Below are 18,255 nucleotides of genomic sequence, written 5' to 3' on the forward strand. Positions count from 1 at the left end.
TGATAGAATGCGGGGATATACTTTTGGCGCTTTGGGGAAGGCGGAGTGCCTGAGGGGAGACCATCCCGGTTTTGTAGGCCTTAATGGCTGCCTTTGAATCGCTATATATTGCCTCTCTGCGACCATCGAGCACAGGCAGCGCGATTGCAACCTGTTCGGCTACCACGGGCCTCGAAGTGCGTACCGTAGCGCAGCAAGTGAGCGTGGAATTGGAGTCGACGATGGAGACGGCGAATGCCTCTTGATGGACATATGCCGCAGCATCCACGAAGCTTGGTTCAATGTGGTTTTTGCGGACATGCTCGAGTAGAGCTGTACCCTTGGCCCGACGTCTGCCGACGTTGTTTGCAGGGTGCATATTGCGGGGAATGGGCGAGATGTGCAGTTGAGACGTGGTGTCGCTGGGAATCCGCATGGCGTCGGGGCACTGGTCGACAGGGTTGAGGCCCATCTCGTCGAGTATCTTGCGGCCCGCCGGGGTACTGGATAGCCTGAGCAGCTGTGAGCGCTCTTGTGCCTCGATTATTTCTTCGAGCGTGTTGTGGACTCCGAGCTTGAGTAAGTTTTCGGTATGGGTGCTGACAGGTAAGCCGAGGGCAAGCTTAAAGACCATTCTGATAAAAGAATTCAGCTTGTTCCTCTCTGCAGCATGCCAATTATGCATGGCCGCCGAGTATGAAAGGTGGCAGAGTACAAAAGCATGTATAATCTGGATCAGATTGTCTTCCTTCATTCTCCGGTGCCTGTTGGCGATCCTCCGGATGAGACCGAGAGCACTCTCCATCTTGGCGGCGATCTTTTTGAGTGCGGCTCCATCGGCTCCGTTAGACTCGATATACATCCCCAATATTCGGAGCGAGTCCACTCTGGGCACCGGGTGCCCGTCACCAGTGAAAAGCCGTATTTCGCTTTCGGATGCCGGTTTCCAATCACGATTATCGCCGCCTCTGGGTCTTTTCTTGTAGAGAAGTAGTTCAGACTTGGATGGAGAACATCTGAGCCCAGTGGGACGTAGTAAGCGCACGGTCGCATCGATGGCGCTCTGCATGGCGGCCTCAACTTGGCCGTCGCTCCCACCGACGCACCAGAGGGTGATGTCATCTGCGTAGATGGTATGGTTGATGCCTTGAATCTTCGCGAGCTCCTTGGAAAGCCCGATCATTGCGATGTTGAATATTGTTGGCCAGATGACTGAGCCCTGAGGCGTGCCGCGTGAACCGAGGGTGATCTCTTGCGAGAGGCATCTTTCGATCTTGAGCTTGGCAGTTCGTTGGCTAAGGAAGGACCGGACGAAGTCGTAGGCCCTCTTCCCGAGCCCGAATCCGGCAATAGACTGGAGAATGAATTCGTGTGAGTTACTGTCGAAGGCCTTCTGCAGGTCTAATCCAAGAATGGCTCTGGTATCTCCCGTGCTCCGGTCGATGATCTGATACTTTATCAGCTTTATGGCGTCCTGTGTCGAGAGGCCGGCTCTGAAACCAATCATATTGTGGGTGTATATGTCATTGGTCTCGATGTGCACCTTGAGCCAGTTGAGCAGAGTATGTTCTGCGACCTTACCGACACAGGACGTCAGGGAAATTGGTCTGAGATTGTCGATGCCTGGTGCATTACCGTGTTTGGGGAGGAGTACAGTGCAGGCCGTCTTCCATCGTGTGGGGACCTGTCCATTGCGCCAGACTTCAATAATCCTTTCAGTGAGTTAGTCGATCGACTCATCATCAAGATTCCTGAGCATCCTGTTAGTGACGCCACCCGGCCCAGCGGCAGATTTAAAGTTGAGGGAGAAGAGGACATCTCGGATCTCGGCCGCAGTAAAGTCCTGGTCCAATACCGGCACCGCACACCCTGCGTAGTCCGGGAACTGGCTAGGGGCAGAGCTATCCGCGACTAGCAGGTACTTGTTTATGAGCCTGTCGACAATCAACTCGTCCGGGGCAGAGTCCGTAGTGAGGTGGATCGCTCGCGCAAGGGATCGTCTCTGGCTGGATCTGATGCTGCCGTGATCGAGAAGGTGTTTGAGCAGACCCCAGCTCTTGCCTGATCTGAGCTGACCCTCGACGGATTCGCAGAGCTCCTCCCATTGTTGTTTGCACAGGTTCTTGCAGTGCTGTTCGATCTCCCTGTTAACCTCGGAAACCTTCTTGCGGAGTCTGCTGTTATGTTTGCTTGAAATCAGGGGTACAATCAAGATTCGATGGCAACCAGAGGTAAATGGGACGCCTCGCATTGGACGCTCATGGGAAGACTATAAGTGAAGCTGTGCAGGATGATATGCACTGGACAAGGTTTGAAATGAGGGAAGCTCACAGTAAAATTGATTATGAACAACGACTGAGGAATATGGAAGAAGTAAATAGGCTGGGAGTGTGTTCAGGTATTTATACAAGAAAATAACCGATTGACAGTGGAGGAAAAGAACTAGGAAGCTTACCAGCAAGTGTGTGGCCTGTAGGGTGAGCAACAGAGCAACAAAGAATGTCAAGCGGAAAGACGGAGAGGCTGAAGTGATCTCTTCGGTGGCGGCAATGGAAAAGAAACCTACCAGGAGTAACTACTTAGGAGGAAAAAACGAAATATGGGAAGAAACAATTTATGATAACTCAAAGGAAAGCTCATTACTTTTCGAAGCGAGGTCAGGATGCTTTAGAACACGCATCTAAAAGCGAGATATAAGAAGGAAGAAGCATGTGCTTGCTGCCGTAACGATAAAGAAACGATGGAGAATGTTTAATTAGAATATGAAGATATCTACCCAGCGGTAGATTTAGGCACAACTGGCATCCTTGAAGTCCTTGGGTTCAGCGAGAGCAGAGGGAAAGTAAATTTACACGTCCGCAATTGAAGTTAGTAAGAGGGGATCGAAAGATTGGTGGAAGTAGGGAAACGACAAACAAGAGAGGCGTACAATAACAAAGTTCCAAATAGGGGCTCAGAAACTTCGGTTATAGGAATTCACCGTAGATTTTTTCTCTTTTCTTTTTTTTTCTCTTTTAACATAAGTAGGACATAAGGCAGTACGTTAGGCAAGGGCTTGGTGGCGCAACCCACCGCCCCGTTCCAAAGGGGACGCTCATACCATCCATCCATCCAATCATCCCTCCATCCACAAAGGACGGCGCTACCGTGGTAGCGTTTCGTAGTTCTCGCGTACGGCACGTCCTGTGCTTGCTTTTATGTGCGACAAAAATGCAGTTGCTGAGCTGTGGAGGTCGCGTGATGCGCTGTGATAGTGTAAACATTACAATCATCTATACCCTGAAGAGAGCGCTTGGAGCTGGCGTCTCAACAGCGCGCTGGCGACGTGTGCAGAAGAAGCACGTAAACACGCGCCAGCAAAATGATTGCACAGCGTGCATTCAGTGTCGAGGACACCCAGACCCGAAAAAAGCGTCGCGCGGCACAGGAGCCTCTTCGCTAGGCAGGGAAACGTGGTGCAGACCGCGAATGTGTGTATACAATGTATACAGATAATTATAAAATAATTGAATTACGTACAGCCCCATAATTCAATTAACGATAGCACTTCTGCCACGTTAATCAAAGCAAGCAGCATACAAAGCTTAGCTTACCTCGAAATCCACAGTGCGTAGGATCCGCCAAATTCTTACAGTGAAGCATGTTTATGGCTAAGGTACCGTGCGTTGTTGTTCTGCTTGGGCAAAAACCGTGGGCCGATCCCGGGGAGGGTGTGATACCGGGCCGACCACGGCGGAGGTGAAGCAGGTTTCAAAAACTCCGCCAACTTGCAAAAATAAACTTAGCATCTTCGGTCCAAATAAAACTCGCATCAGATATTAAGCTGATAAGAAGAGATACTGCACTTTGACCCGAGTCAGCCAAGTGTGCGTTCGCACCGCCCTCTCTTTGTCGTCGTTACAAGCGCTTGCGCATCTACTTCCCTTTCCTTCCGCTGTGCCGTGGTGGCGGTCCCGTCGAAACATCCCGTGTGTCACTTTCCTCCGGCTCCTCGGCGCGGTGGTGCCGTCGTCCACGCGAATGTAGAGAAAAATCACGACAAACGAGTTCGTACACCTTTGTTCAAAATTCTGTGTCACCTCTTTGTGGTGTGCTAAACAGCTTCGCTGCTCATTCACCTTCACAGAGTGGAATGGATAACGATTTTTTTATGCTGAGCCTATTTTTTGGCTTTGAAAATTTCGCTGCCGCCCGTGTTGAGCAAGATGACCCGGGCGCGCAGCAGCAGCAGTAGGTGGCAACAAACACCCACCGCTGCGGAGTCTTCTTCTCGCTCATCGACGCATCTGCTCTCGCATTTGGCCACTTGCTCACGCAACAAAATTGATGGTGTGCGGCACCACCCATTGTTCGCAGACCTCGCGCATGCCACGTGGTGGCTGCATCTCGCTCAGCTATTTGGAGCACGCGCTCTGGAACGCTATCCAACGCTTCGCGAACAGGTTCTGACCCTCTTTCCTTTATTGCGATAAAGACTTGCATAATTCTTGGTGCGTATATGTGTATTATATGTGTGCTGTGAGGCCTGTGTTGTGTATGAATTGAAGCAGTGTTTTCTGTAATCTGTTCTCCTGTATCCAGCGGTCATAGCTGGTTGTCACACTGTAGCGGAGGCCGGCTTGCAGTAGGAGACGCGAGCGTTCCGATTTTAAACCAGTACATGTCCATATTAGGTGGTGTGTATCTGCTTCAATCACAGGAACGGAGCAGTCTGGACACGTAGCACCCAGTGGTAAATGCACCCAGTTCCACCTTGAGATAACAGCCGGTGTAAGGGCCACCCTGGCCCGAAGGCTCCTAAGCACAACTTCCTCCGCCCTAGTAAAGTGAAGGGGGAGGGAGCAGACACACGGTGGGATAAGAGCGCGTGTGTCCTACCGGAGAAAATTTTTACGGGCTCGGAGCGAGTTAAGAGGTTGAGGTGGGAGGGGAATAGGCGGAAGTTAAGGATTAGGAGGGCAGTGTGCCTGCTGGTCAGCAGCAATGTTGTGAGGGTTCGCTGAATGGCCTTAAATCCAGTGTACCTTGACGGAAGTAGCTGTTTTACTATTCATAGTGTGTATTATCTCGCAGATTTCCATCGCCTTATCAACCTTCTTGAGTTTCTGAATAGCCGCTAAAGAATCAGTGAAGATATCTAGTTGCTTGATGGTAGGCAGCTTAGATATCGCATCTTGCACAGCGTCGTGGATGGCTTGAAGTTCCATTACTAGAGCGCTGGCTTTCGTAGATAAATAGCGCTGGTGGCCACTGATGAAATTATGCGTAGTACTCAGGAATGATGTCCTTCCGCCGTCTGGGAGAATGGCAGCATCCGTATAGACTTTGCAGGTGTTAGCGCATGATGCATCGACGATATTGTGTTCGTCAATAATACCTGTTGTGTCGCTGCGTCGTAACTTCGTTGGCTTAATAGTTGTGACGCTGGGGAATTCCCAGGGAGGCATTGGATAGGGCTGATTGTCAATCCGAGAGCCGCGTTGAAAATGAGCATGCAACGCAGCGGTAGCCGGAATAAGTTGCTTTTTTTATTTCCCGTGCTTTTTCACGTTGCAAAATTAGCTCTGCAATTGTGTTGAGCTGGGCATGTTCCTGTGAGGTTGGTATCGGAGTGATGCGGGGCAGTGCTGTGATTGTGCGCGTAGCATCGCGATTAATCGTCTCCAACCGTGCCAGCTGTGCCAAAGTCAGCCGTTGAAATTGTGCCTGATATAAAATTCGTGGCTGCAAGACTGCACGCACCAACCGTCGACCTACGTCAGTACGAGCTCCAGCTGCTTTTGCTGCAATGCGACGAATACGGTGAAGTGCTTTTGTCGAACTCTGTCTGGTTTTACGGAGCCCGTGTGCACCACTGCCGGAGTGGTGAATATCGAGACCCAGTATGCGGACCTCAGAAGCCTCAGGGATTGTCACTGCGCCGAGTCTAAATGTAAAGGGGTGCTGCGTGATTCTTGTGCGTCCTTTCTTGTTGGTCACCACAACATAGCTTGATTTTTGGGCGGAAATGTCCAACCCTGCTTTCGTAGCGTAGTTGTTCAGAACACCAAGGGCTTCTTGAAGCTGTTGAGTTTGTCTAGATATATCCTCATGCACAGACCACAAAGTGACATCATCCGCATAGATTAAGAACCTCACATCTGGAATCCGATGTAGTTGCCAGGCTAGATGTATTAGAGCAGCGTTGAAGAGAAGAGGAGCCAAAACCGAACCTTGTGGGACTCCTCTGTTCGATGTGAAGTATCTTTCTTGCCTCGTTCTGACACTCACGCAACAGTTTCAAAGAGGCGATGAAGTAATTTTTAGATGTACCGCGGAGATGGGAGCGCCTTACGTATAAGGAAACAAACGCCTGTCTGTCTTTGCGCTAATATCGAAATGTAAACCAATTAGAGCAGCGACGATGACGAGAGAGACGCGGTGCTGCTGCCACAGCGACAGTCAGAAATTCCTGCAACCACCATCAAATGCCGTCACTGCAGTGCGGATACGTACGGCACCCAGCATTCCGAACATGTTCTGGACATTTCCCGGCAGAGAATTTCGAGCTCCGCCAAGAGTCTGAGACGCACGAGCGAAAGGAGAGGGCAAGGAGGAGAGGCACCAAAGGCTGCCGAGGAGCTTTCATTCGCGTTTGTTTTAGAGCGCAGCTCTTTGGCGTCCGTTCCTGGGTTTCGCGTCGTCGTTGTCGTCGGCGTTGTCGTCGGCCTCGTAACCAGCTCGCCGACGAATCTGCTCCGCAGCCGCGCATGCGCGCTGTCGGCTCTCCGGGCGACGGAGGATGATGGAAGGGAGGAGGAGAGACTGTGGAGGAGGGCTGGCTACACAAATGGCTCTTTGGCGTCCGTTCCTGGGTTTCGCGTCGTTGTCGGCGTTGTCGTTGGCCTCGTAACCAGCTCCGCCCCCCTTTCATCCCCCCAGCGCTAGCAGCGACCGACTGATACCGCTTTCGATAGTCCGCTACCGCACTCACGAAAGACGTCGTGCACTTCCTGCAACTCGCATTAACCGTCCATCGATCCACACCGATGTCAGTAGTGGGGGACTTTAATGTTGACGTAAAGACAAACAGCAATTTCCTAACACTTATGCGGGAGAACATCCCGTTCCTCTCGCTCGTAACGCGTCCTACGGCTGTGACAACCTCGCGAGGCACTTGTATAGATCTCGTCTTTGAGAATCAAGCATTGGTGTACCAAGTCGAACATATATCAGTCTATTTCTCCGACCACAAAGCTTCCTTCATGACTGTCAAGAACTGTTAGTGGAGTCTTTGTTAAAGGAATACGTGTGAAAAATAAAAAAAAATTCTGTGATAGCGCATACATGTGTTGCTCGATTTCTTTGCCTCAATCTATCGAAAAGGTGAAACAGCTTATTTGCTGCGCTCAAATTTCGCATTAGGAAGTAACGTAATCGTCGGTAATTTTTTATTTATTTTTATTTCATTTCCTTCATTTTTACTGTGTTCTGAGTATGCATGTGCTCTCGAGCTGTGACTTATTCGTTTTCTTTCTTCAATCCAGCGCTTAGGTGCGGGATAACATCATCTACCATTTCAGTCGTTTTCATCTTTACGTGTTAATGGGTATTTTTGAGTAACTTTTGTCCCTCATGGTGCCTTAGTTGATATATAAGTAAAATGTAGTGGCGGTAGGCACGTGCTACCAACCCCTCTGACTGATCCCCAAGTTGCATCTATCCTATCACCCTGCCTCATACGTATCAACTTTCAGCGGTGAAAAAAATAAGCTGACTGGACAAGCAAGAGTTAGAAAGGTCGATTAAAATCTGGACAATGCACGTTGAAGAACCCCAGGTGGTCGAAATTTCCGGAGTCCCCTCCTACGGCGTGCCGCATAATCAGAAAATGGTTTTCGCACGTAAAACCCAATAATTTAATTTTTTTTTTAAATCTGGACAAACATTACACTCCACCTGGGGCCTAAGTTTCAAAGGTTTTTTTTTTCTTTGTCGATGTATATACATCATTGACTGGCCGTCTTCGCTAGAAATATGTTTGCTGTCGCGATTGGTAGGCATTTGTTTTCAGGACTCGCGCTAACGTACGAGCTGCTTCTTGAGTATACAGGCCTTGGGCCAGCTTCCTTGAACGATAACTCCAGAGTTTCTGGCACAAACAAGCGCGTTTTTGTGAGGGTTTGCGACTGCTTGTCGCTAATCTCAATCATCGTTCAAACACGGACAAAGAGCGAACGATAATGATCGCGCCGCTTAAGGCCGATTTATGGTCGAGCCGCACGCTGTACAGTCCGCCTCCCGGTCATGCGAAAAACTGCAGATGTCGCATACGAGTGCACATATTTCGATTTACACTGCATGTACGGGCCCAGTGTAAACCGTAATTTGTGCACCATTGTGGAACATGTGCCGTTTTTTCTCACGACCACACGCGTGCGGCAGGCGGACGGTACGGCGTGAGGCTCGAGCGCAAATTGGCCCTTAACCCAGGCCCCTGAGGCGCCTTTCGCATGGCAGGTGGGCTTCGTTGACCGTCGTTGAGACACTAAACTTGACGATGACACCACGGCGCGCCACAGTGGCTGCAGCACCCGTCCGTGTCAAATGCGTAGTTTTCCGAAGGTTGCATGTTATTCACGTCGCGCGAAAGTACTTTGCTGCACTCTTCAAGATTCTGCTACCGTAAGAACCGGAATCCAAAGTCCGTATTCACAAAAACAGTTCCTGCGGTGTAACTACTCGCATAGGAACAGATTTCAGCCAATCGTCAAGTTGTTTGTGTTATTACCGAATGTGGCCTGCCAGTGGCACTCATCCCTCACACACAAAGAGTTTAAGTGAAGTTGGCCCCGGAATAACAAAGCTTTAATTGGCCAGCCTTGTTCATTAATAATGCGTTCGTTTGGTTAGCGGCTGTTACGAAATGCTCTATCGTATAAGAACTGTGGCCGAAATCGCATAGCTTCTCGTTTGTAGTAACTGTTTGCCATTGGCCGGCCGCCATCGCTATTATGTTCATCAAGCTGCCCTGGCACCCACTGTAATGAGCAGTGGTTCTAGCGCGCGGACGCGTTTTTTCTTTCTTTTTTATTTTTTTTTACGAATACGGACCCAGCTTTGTAAACACGGACCCGGTTGGCGCCGAGCGCGACAGGCGTTCAGGTATCGTCGTCATGCCCCGCTGCTCCAACGGCGAAACTCCAGAAATCGTAGGTGTAGGTTGTGCCTGTTTGCTTGGACATTTCGAGAAAAGCAGGGCTAAAATAGGGGCAGCGCAATAAGACGATGACAGAAGGCAAGAACCACACAGGACAGCGCTGAACTCACAACTAACTTTATTCGACAACATTATTGTCCTGTGTGTTTCTTGCCTTCTGTCATCGTCTTATTGCGCTGCCCCTTCAAGATGTTCAACCAGTACCAACTCGCCCAAATGTCGATCCTTCTAAAATAGGGGACGGAAACCGAGGCAGCGACCCTGTCGTCTGTCTATCACTCTTGAGTGTCGTGTTACAGCGCCTGCCTTACACATCAAGGAATCGCGGTTATTGACGGGCCAAGCTCTTGCGTCACATCATGAGAGCGCTCCTAGAGGAATCCAAGTGAGAGTGATTGTATTGACTTTTTTGTCTTCTTCTCGGTAACTTATGGGTCTGTCTCTCACGCGCAGCATGTCTTCTACATGTGCTCAACTACGAAACACGAAATCATCAAACTTAGTCTGCCCTCTATCTCTCTTCTACTTCCCCTCCCCACGTGCAAGGTAGCAAACTGGATAGCCTAGTTAACCTCTCTACCATTCATTCATTCATTCATTCATTCATTCATTCATTCATTCATTCATTCATTCATTCATTCATTCATTCATTCATTCATTCATTGATTTTCTCTCTCTCACCAAGCTGTTAGTCAGTAGCACTGTGCCAACAAACGCGAAACGAATTCAAGGGAAATGGGACGCACAAGACCAGGACAACACGCAAACTTGTCCAGTTTCCTGTCCATTTCCAGTTTTCTCTGAGCCATTTCCTGTAATTTCCCGCTGATGTAAATAATATACGGCAAAGGTGCACATTCTTTGGCTGATTCGTTGCTTCCCCGCCTCCTACTCTGGTATTATGGACATTTAGATGGAACTTGATCCCTCCACCATCACGCCGCGCGTCTTAAGCTTTAAAATTCGAATTTCCCAAGATGACTCAAGCATATGCCTTGCGGTAATTAAGAGAAACAAGAAAAATGACGAAATCAGAAGCGATGCAGTACAGGAAGATATTGGGTGGGCGTCCTCCGAAATGTGGAATACTCGGAGCAAAATCTGATCCGAAAGATGAAGTATGGACGAAAATAGATGAGCGTCTAGGTAAGGCTAGGTTAGGTTATTCGACAATTTCAGATATGCTAATCTAGTGGAAAACCGTAAAAAGCTCTTAAGAGGAAGCTTTAGCTCGGCCCCACTCCGATGCTACCTATGCAAATGCGTGTAAAACGCAAAAAAACGCTTTTCTGAAATAACCCCTTGACAGATATTAATGAAATTTATTGCATTTGAAAGAGAAAGTTAAATTCTAGTGACTGTCGGAAGCGTAATTTTGATTTAGAGCCTGAACTTTGTTAAAATGATTTTCGAAAATACGAAAGTTTGAAAAATATAGAGGCACGAAGTTTAGAATTTTATAGCTCTGCATCAAGAACAGATATCGCGGTTTTATAAACAGCATCCATCAGATCAATAAAAGCGGACAAACTCGATGTGTCAATTTATATTTTATGTGAATTTGTTACGTTGTTCATTAAAACTTCTTTCTGGGCGGTTTGGTGCATACTTGACATAAAAAATGTAACAGCGCAAACACATGCAACGACAAATTACCAAGGACGAGACACAAGCGCTGATTGTCAAGTAAATTTTATTGACGGAATACGGATACCTTTTATAAGGGGAAAGGCAGAAGTGAAGAGGGGATGGAGTGATACAATCGGGGAAAATGACATTACGTTGTGCACAAGGGTTCTGCAAAAGCTGTATTTCCATATTACTGAATTTCTTCAGATTCGTGTACAACATATTACTTTTGTCCGCTTTAAATGTACTATCAGATGCAATTCACAGAATTGTGCCATCATTTTTCCTTGCTGTGTTACAAAGTTGTAAGCTTGATAGTTTCGTTTTCTGAAATTTTTGCGAATTTTTAACGAAAAGCTGACGACCTAACTCAAAATTTGGGAGCCAACAGTCAGTAGATTTAAAATTTTTCTTTTAAATATAACAAACCTTGTCATATTTGGTACGGTGGTTGTCGAGAAAAACGAATTCTACCTTTGCATGGATTTATATAGGAGTACCCGAGCTAAAGCTTGCTCTTAAACGAAAAGCCGGAATAAATGCAGGAACAGTATACTGGTTAGGCGGAATGGAGAGGAAGCCAACTGTTCTGTCTTGAAATGTAACGATTGAATTGGATAACGACGAACACGATTGAAACTGATACTGCTGGATACTTGGCTAGATATAGCAATAGAGACACTACACTAACCAGGGAAATATATTTAATGATAAAGAATCGACTCCGAAGGGAAAAGCTTTATCATTCAAGGGGAAGTTTCCTATTGTTCGAACCGATATCAGGGTGTCTAAGAACGCGGTGTTCGAGGAGAAAATTTTCAGAGGACGATTCGTGCGTAGCGTGTGGAAATGGCGCAGAAACAGTTAAGCATGCTCGTTTATGCTGTAGTAGTAGCCATCGAGTGATATATGTTGAAGTAGCTGGCCTGCCCGGGCGCCTTGGGCTTTAAGGACCAATGGGAAAATGTAAACTAATCTGGGCATGCATGGGAGCTATAGCAAGAGACGGCTGGAATCTTGGTGACGCAAGGAAATGGTAAGCATGTAACGATGAAAACGTTCTCTTTTCATTAAAGTAGCTACGTTTTTTGCAACTGTTTAAATATTTAGTCACCAGTAACGTTAGAAGAATAAGCTTGGGGGCTGGTGCCAACACGCCGTTAAAAGGAAATGCTCATAATCCTCCTCCTCCTCCTCCTCCTCCTCCTCCTCCTTTTCCTCCTCCTCCTCCTCATCATCATCATCATTCATCTCTGTGGCTAATAATGAAACTAACAATTTCAGCGCACAATATTCTTATTAGCGATTTTGATATCCGTTTAATAAAAACCACTCGCCCACGACCACGACTCACACAAGGTGGAATGTATGTGTTTCCGGTCGCTAAAAACAGGGCCTTTAGTATGTGCAGCTAGAATATATTTTTGTGTACAATTTTGAATGCTTGTCGCTGTCTCTCAGGTATGCGCGAAAAACGGCGCCTCCCATAGGAACCGTGCCAATTTCCACCTCACAGTCGTTATAGGGCTACTGGTTGTTCATAACCATAATACATCGACTTGTTGTGCCAAAGAATTATCCCCTTTCTCAATTTTGCTGATGCTTTGCCATAGTGTATCCCCTTTAAGATGGCATGGAATTTCTGTAGCTATATGGTAGTGCGTAAGCACCTCGTAAGCATCTCCGAAATAAAGGACGCTGCTGTCAAAGCATGGTTTCTTGAACCCCGCACTACAGAGTAAACATTTAACACCCTTAAGGGTGTAAATCAGTTTGTCGCCAGAAGGACGCCAGAAGAGTGCTGTTGCCTACATCCTACAGTTGGGGTGCAATTATAGCACCCTAGAGGATGGGTGTCCAGCAGAATAAAATTAGGGTATAAGGGTGCTAGTCCACATTAACACCCATCTATGTGGGTGTTGAAAGGGTGCACACACTTTTATTTCTAGTGTGTATGGAAGGCATGTTCGGCCACACACGCCTTCAATTACTACTATGTACAGCGATCCACGCGTAACTTTCCTGTGTGCCAGAAGGTTCAAGTCCGGCTACCAAACGCACCGTCCACCAGCCGGCCTTGAAGTTTCGATGGGCATACACAACACCTATACGTGTGGATCACATTACATATTAGTTTTTCATGGTGCATATTGCCAAACCCATCTTCGCTGCACAAATACAACCTAGCAAATATGACACTTTTGAGCATGTATATCAACACCAACTGTTATCACGGTTTCCAGATCTGTATAATATGCAACACAGACTGGTAAGACATGCTGCATTTTCACGAAAAATATATATGTATTTATTGCATGCTACAATACAGAGTACAAGATATACATAAATAACATGAAATCTAAGCATGCACAATCACCAAACACATGGGTAAGTACGTGTACATTTCCCACAAACATATTTAAAAATATATGTATTGATCAAATCTGTTCTTATTAGAGAAGAAACATTTCATAGCAGCACTGAAAGAGCCTGAGTTAACCTCGCAGTGTATTGGGCCACATCAAGTGATACATTTTCAGTATTAAGCTCCAGTGAACGAAAGTTCTAGTTTTGATGCCTTGAGAGAAACAAGGGACATTGCAAAGGCCAATTAGGGAAGTAAATGAAATTCTGAGCAAACACACAAGAAACACACCTGTTAATTTGTACACCAATGTCATGGCAAACCCTTATGAAATGTTTGGAAAGTCGATGTAAGGCATAACTGGCCAACATTTTTGAGATTGAAACAATATTTTCCTAGCATAGACGTGCTTTAAATAAGGCCTCAGCCAGGAGCATTATTGCTTATTTTCTCTTTCTAACAAGATTACTTGAGCACAAAAAATATGTAGAATTCTTTAGTGCCTAAATAGTTTTTTTCTTTTGTGAAACGAGAGTTCACTGGGCTAAAAGTGCTGTGTAGCAGATTTTCTAATTACAATGCCGGTTTCTTTAAATTTTTGTTTTGTAACTCGAAGGCACTGGTATGTTATACAATATGGAATTTGAAAATGCGTTCTTTTCTTGCTATAAAACAAAACACTGAATATTCCACATTTACTACTGTCTGGGTGCAAAGTGCAGTATCGATGGAGGCCTGATAAAAACAAACCACTGTTGATTACACTATTTTGCTGAGCACCAAAGGGGGACAGTGTTTTAAAATACATTGTAAATTTCTAAATTATTTGCGCTTAGATGCGGTAATACAAGATTAGGGCTTGCTGTAGCGCATGAGTATGCAAATGAGCATATATGGTGTATTAAATCAGTCATACTCTGGTTACTAAATACACAGGCAGTCCTATTAAATATCACACTGTTGACATTTGCCAGCAAGAAATGGTTGTATCAGACAATCTAAGTATACTGAACAGTGTATAATAATTGATTCAAAATTAGAAAAGATATGGTACACATCTGAGCTGCAAAAATGCAATTTATGCAGCAAGTGGCATTTAGCTTTCAAAAAGAAAAAAAATACTGTTCACGTTTAACCACGACGTGCAGGTACTCCATTCTCTGACCATCTTGACCAATAAATGAAACACATCGCTATGCTGGAATCTTGCATCCTGCATAGGCAAAATAAGAAGGGAATCATGAGAGAGCAGTTTGTGCAATTACACATGTACACTGCGGAAAATTTAATAAGGCAACAAACTCCTGAAAACAACAATCTTAGTTATTGTGACCGGGAACATTGCACCACTTAGGTAACTGGGCAACACAAGCGAAAGGTAGGAGAAATTGCTATTTTTCAAATTTAGGAATTTCATGTTACCGTGAACACTAAACCACTATTTCACTGTGAATACAACACGGGACATACATAACTGAGGTTTTTTAGCGCACGAAAAGGGACGAACGACAGTGGCAAGATGTGGACACAGTCTTTCGTCCCTTTTCGTGCGCTAAAAAACCTCAGTTACGGGATACCAACACGCCCTAACCTACGCTCTTTCATGGCACATATAGCAGCAAAAGCAAATAAATGTACAGTAGCCTTTTCACCATGGAAAATAAGAGTGAAAAAATTTCTAGACACTACCACCGACATTTCTCAACAGCAGACATTTGTTCAGGAGCGTGTATGTGACCTGAGTATAAAATTAACATTATGAAATCTGCAATATATCTGTGCATTACACTTTATAAGTACTGCAGCTGACAACCTTATGGGATATAGTACATTAGGAGTGAAATACACAAGCCATGAAAAAATAATTGTTTTACGCAACATTATTACACTAGGAGACAAAGAGTACTGTTTTACAGAGAGCGCACACAACATGAAAATCAGGAAACCCCCACTGGCATTCTCATTTGCCCTGCAATACATGCATCTAGCCCAACGATCTCCAAAGCAGTTTATTAAGCCCTTTCTGTACCCTAAAATTTATTGTGTATTTCTTATTTACTAATTTAGTAAGAATTGAAATTTCGGCATACTCTCCTGGAAAATTTACCATGTGTTGTCAACTACTTTCCTTAGTGCACGCCCCCTTCTTTCAATGGGTTAGCTTGGCAATACGCTGACAAGTCGTATTCTCTTATTTAAACTTATGATCCTTCCTCATGCTCCCAATTTCTACTTCATGCTCTAAACTGTGATGTACCTTCTGCGCAGTTTATGTTGGGCTGCGACTGTTTACATAGTCCTTTCTGTAGCCTCTCAACTAGAGCGTGAAATTTCTTGTCTCCTAAAACAATCATTTTTACCACCCAAAATATATTGCACAGTTACCCTTCACTGGGGGGGGGGGGGTATTGTATATAAGTGTTCAGGTATTCAATGAACCGCAGAGCCACAACCATTTCCCGCATGAGTCATTAGGGTGGTAAATTGGCTACCCGCTCTTTCTTACTTAAAATTACATTTTGCCACGTGGAAAATGACCACAAGCATTGCATTTGATTGAATGAGTGCTCCTGTGCATTTTTTACTCTTGTCTAGTAATGTCGAGGTTCAACATGGTCAAGTTGTCTTGAAACTGTCTAACCTCAACCAATACTTTGTGTAGTTTCAAAATTATGAAACATTCATTTTAAAGACTTGTCCCAAATTAAGCATGAGACAGATTTTCGTGATGCAAATGAGGAAAGATTGTGCTTAGAGACAATGATAGGCCTGCTATTTTCTGCAAAACTGTGTTAAATAAAATATGCTTGCAGTTCTTGCAGTTGCAGCAGAAGAAATAGGCGCATGGCCTGTTGCAACGTTTCTTTAATGCCCACCAGAGTTACTGGTTTCTTGTAATTTTTTCAAGTCCCTTGCAGTCTAGATTGCAATCCGGTGCATTTTGATATTGTATTCAAAATAAAAACCACTCAAATTTTAAGGTTTTTCAGATTTATATGGGAATAAATAAAGGTAGAAGAGTGTAATGCAATAAGCAAATAACAAGCTCATTGCAGACAGTAAACAAATATTCCTTTCCTGCAAATAAATTGGTAGCAGGAAGGGGATACGAAATTAGCACTGAATGCACAATGAAGAATATGATGCTGCAATGTCCCATTCTGTGAATATTCTTACATAAAGAAAATCGTCATTATGAAAGGCCATCAAAAAAATTCAAGTGTATACTTTGGATCAGCAGTCATACCTACAGTATGCACTGTACCATCGGCCATATTTAAAACCCCACACAACTGCACATGATATCAAGCTTAGGCCGCCAAGGAGCTCAGAGTTTAAATTATAACTTGATTTATTATATTACACTATACACCTATATCTACTTACAATATTGTCTTCACAACTGCGTCCAAGATATCAACCATCTGTCCGAAGGCGAACGCAAGTGGATCGCTCTTAATGGAGGGCACCAAGGCTGGGCATTGGTAAACTGCTGCTATCACATGCATGACCTGCGAGAAACGACGCTTTAAGTTCGAGATAAACAAATGCTATTAGAACAAAAGACAAGATCATTGGCAATGAGCCTCGTTTTGGTTTGCACGAGAAAAGCCAACATATGGACTTTGTGCTGCTTACTGAAAAAGAAGCAAGCCTCCTTCCAGATGCTGCAGTCATGCATTAAGATTGCCACACCACTGCATATTGGTATGCTCATATGCTGCTGTCGCCACTGTACCAGATGCTTTGCATAGTTTATTATTTCAAGTTAAATTGATTACTGTGTTTTCTTGCCAATTCTTGGCAAACAGCCCCAGCAACGAAGTAGCTCCCACGCATACTCCCTTTTGAGGAGCGAATTCACACACACACACACACACACACACACACACACACACACACACACACACACACACACACACACACACACACGCGCACGCACGCACGCACGCACGCACACACACACACACACACACACGCACGCACGCACGCACGCACACACACACACGCACGCACACACACACACACACACACACAAACACACACGCCTGTACCACAGACTCCTACTGCTAAGGCATAAGAAAGCCTTTGTGTGACCAACCCCAAACTCCTCAACCTACACTTCCAGCTTAAACACTTTCGCGAGAGCCAGGGCAAGCCTTCTAGCTTCCACAGTGCTCCAAGCTGTAGTTACGAATTTCAATAGGGCTATAGGTGACAGCTCTAGAAGGACATACAAACTACCCAGAGAGACCTAATGCCTGTATATGATACCTCTAAAGCACAATACTTCAAATTTTCTAAACTCATTAAAGATTCAGAAGCCAACTGCTATATACGTAGAACGTCTCGAATAACCTACCATTCACAATTTCAGTGGTTGTCTACATCAACGGAAATGTAGGCTAATGGGAAATCCAAGTTTTTAAGATCAGAATTAGTGTACTGGCGAAACACTACCAGATTTCTTAATCATTTATTTGTGCTCTGAGTGTAACGTTCCTTTCACAGTAACAATCAAGGATATGGATTTATCAGGGCAGAGGAGGGAAAAACGAGGACGCATATACCTGACGCCTTCCCAGTGGTCCTCCCGAGAAACGGCGCCTCATACAGCAGTTGTCCAAGGTGGCTTGAAACGAAACTCGGCTTTCAGGCAGGAACACTCGCTGCACCAAATTGGAAGGGCTTTATTGCGAGTAAAACTCTACCGACCTTATGCAATACATACGCACGCACACAGAACGCACTCTCATGCGCACACAAATATGCGCACTCTCAATGCGCGCATGCGCACATTCATCAACACAAACAAGCACACATACATGCAGGCAGACACGCTAACACGTCCACGCACACACAGCGACCCACACAGAAACATGCACGCACATGAACGCATACACAAACACGCTCACAAAACACGTACGCCCTAGACACACGCAAACACGCCAGCCCATACAAACCGGCATGTACACGTGCGCACGCACATACACATGCACACACACACGCACAAAGCCAGCCGAAAATATGCTGAAGGTGTCCGGCAAGCAGCAACAGCCGCACGCGACCGCAACAGGGATAA

The 18,255-nt window shown here is 45.6% G+C and overlaps 1 non-coding gene across 1 annotated transcript; it reads right to left on the bottom strand.

Annotated features, from left to right (window-relative positions):
* Positions 1-3,664: 3,664 nt before the first annotated feature.
* Positions 3,665-3,852, bottom strand: LOC139052077 (U2 spliceosomal RNA). The gene has a single exon (XR_011509683.1). It is a non-coding gene; the product is annotated as a U2 spliceosomal RNA (small nuclear RNA).
* Between the last annotated feature and the right edge of the window lie 14,403 nt (positions 3,853-18,255).

The sequence above is a fragment of the Dermacentor albipictus genome, unplaced genomic scaffold, assembly GCF_038994185.2.
Source record: "Dermacentor albipictus isolate Rhodes 1998 colony unplaced genomic scaffold, USDA_Dalb.pri_finalv2 scaffold_17, whole genome shotgun sequence".
Classification (NCBI taxonomy): Eukaryota; Metazoa; Arthropoda; class Arachnida; order Ixodida; family Ixodidae; genus Dermacentor; species Dermacentor albipictus.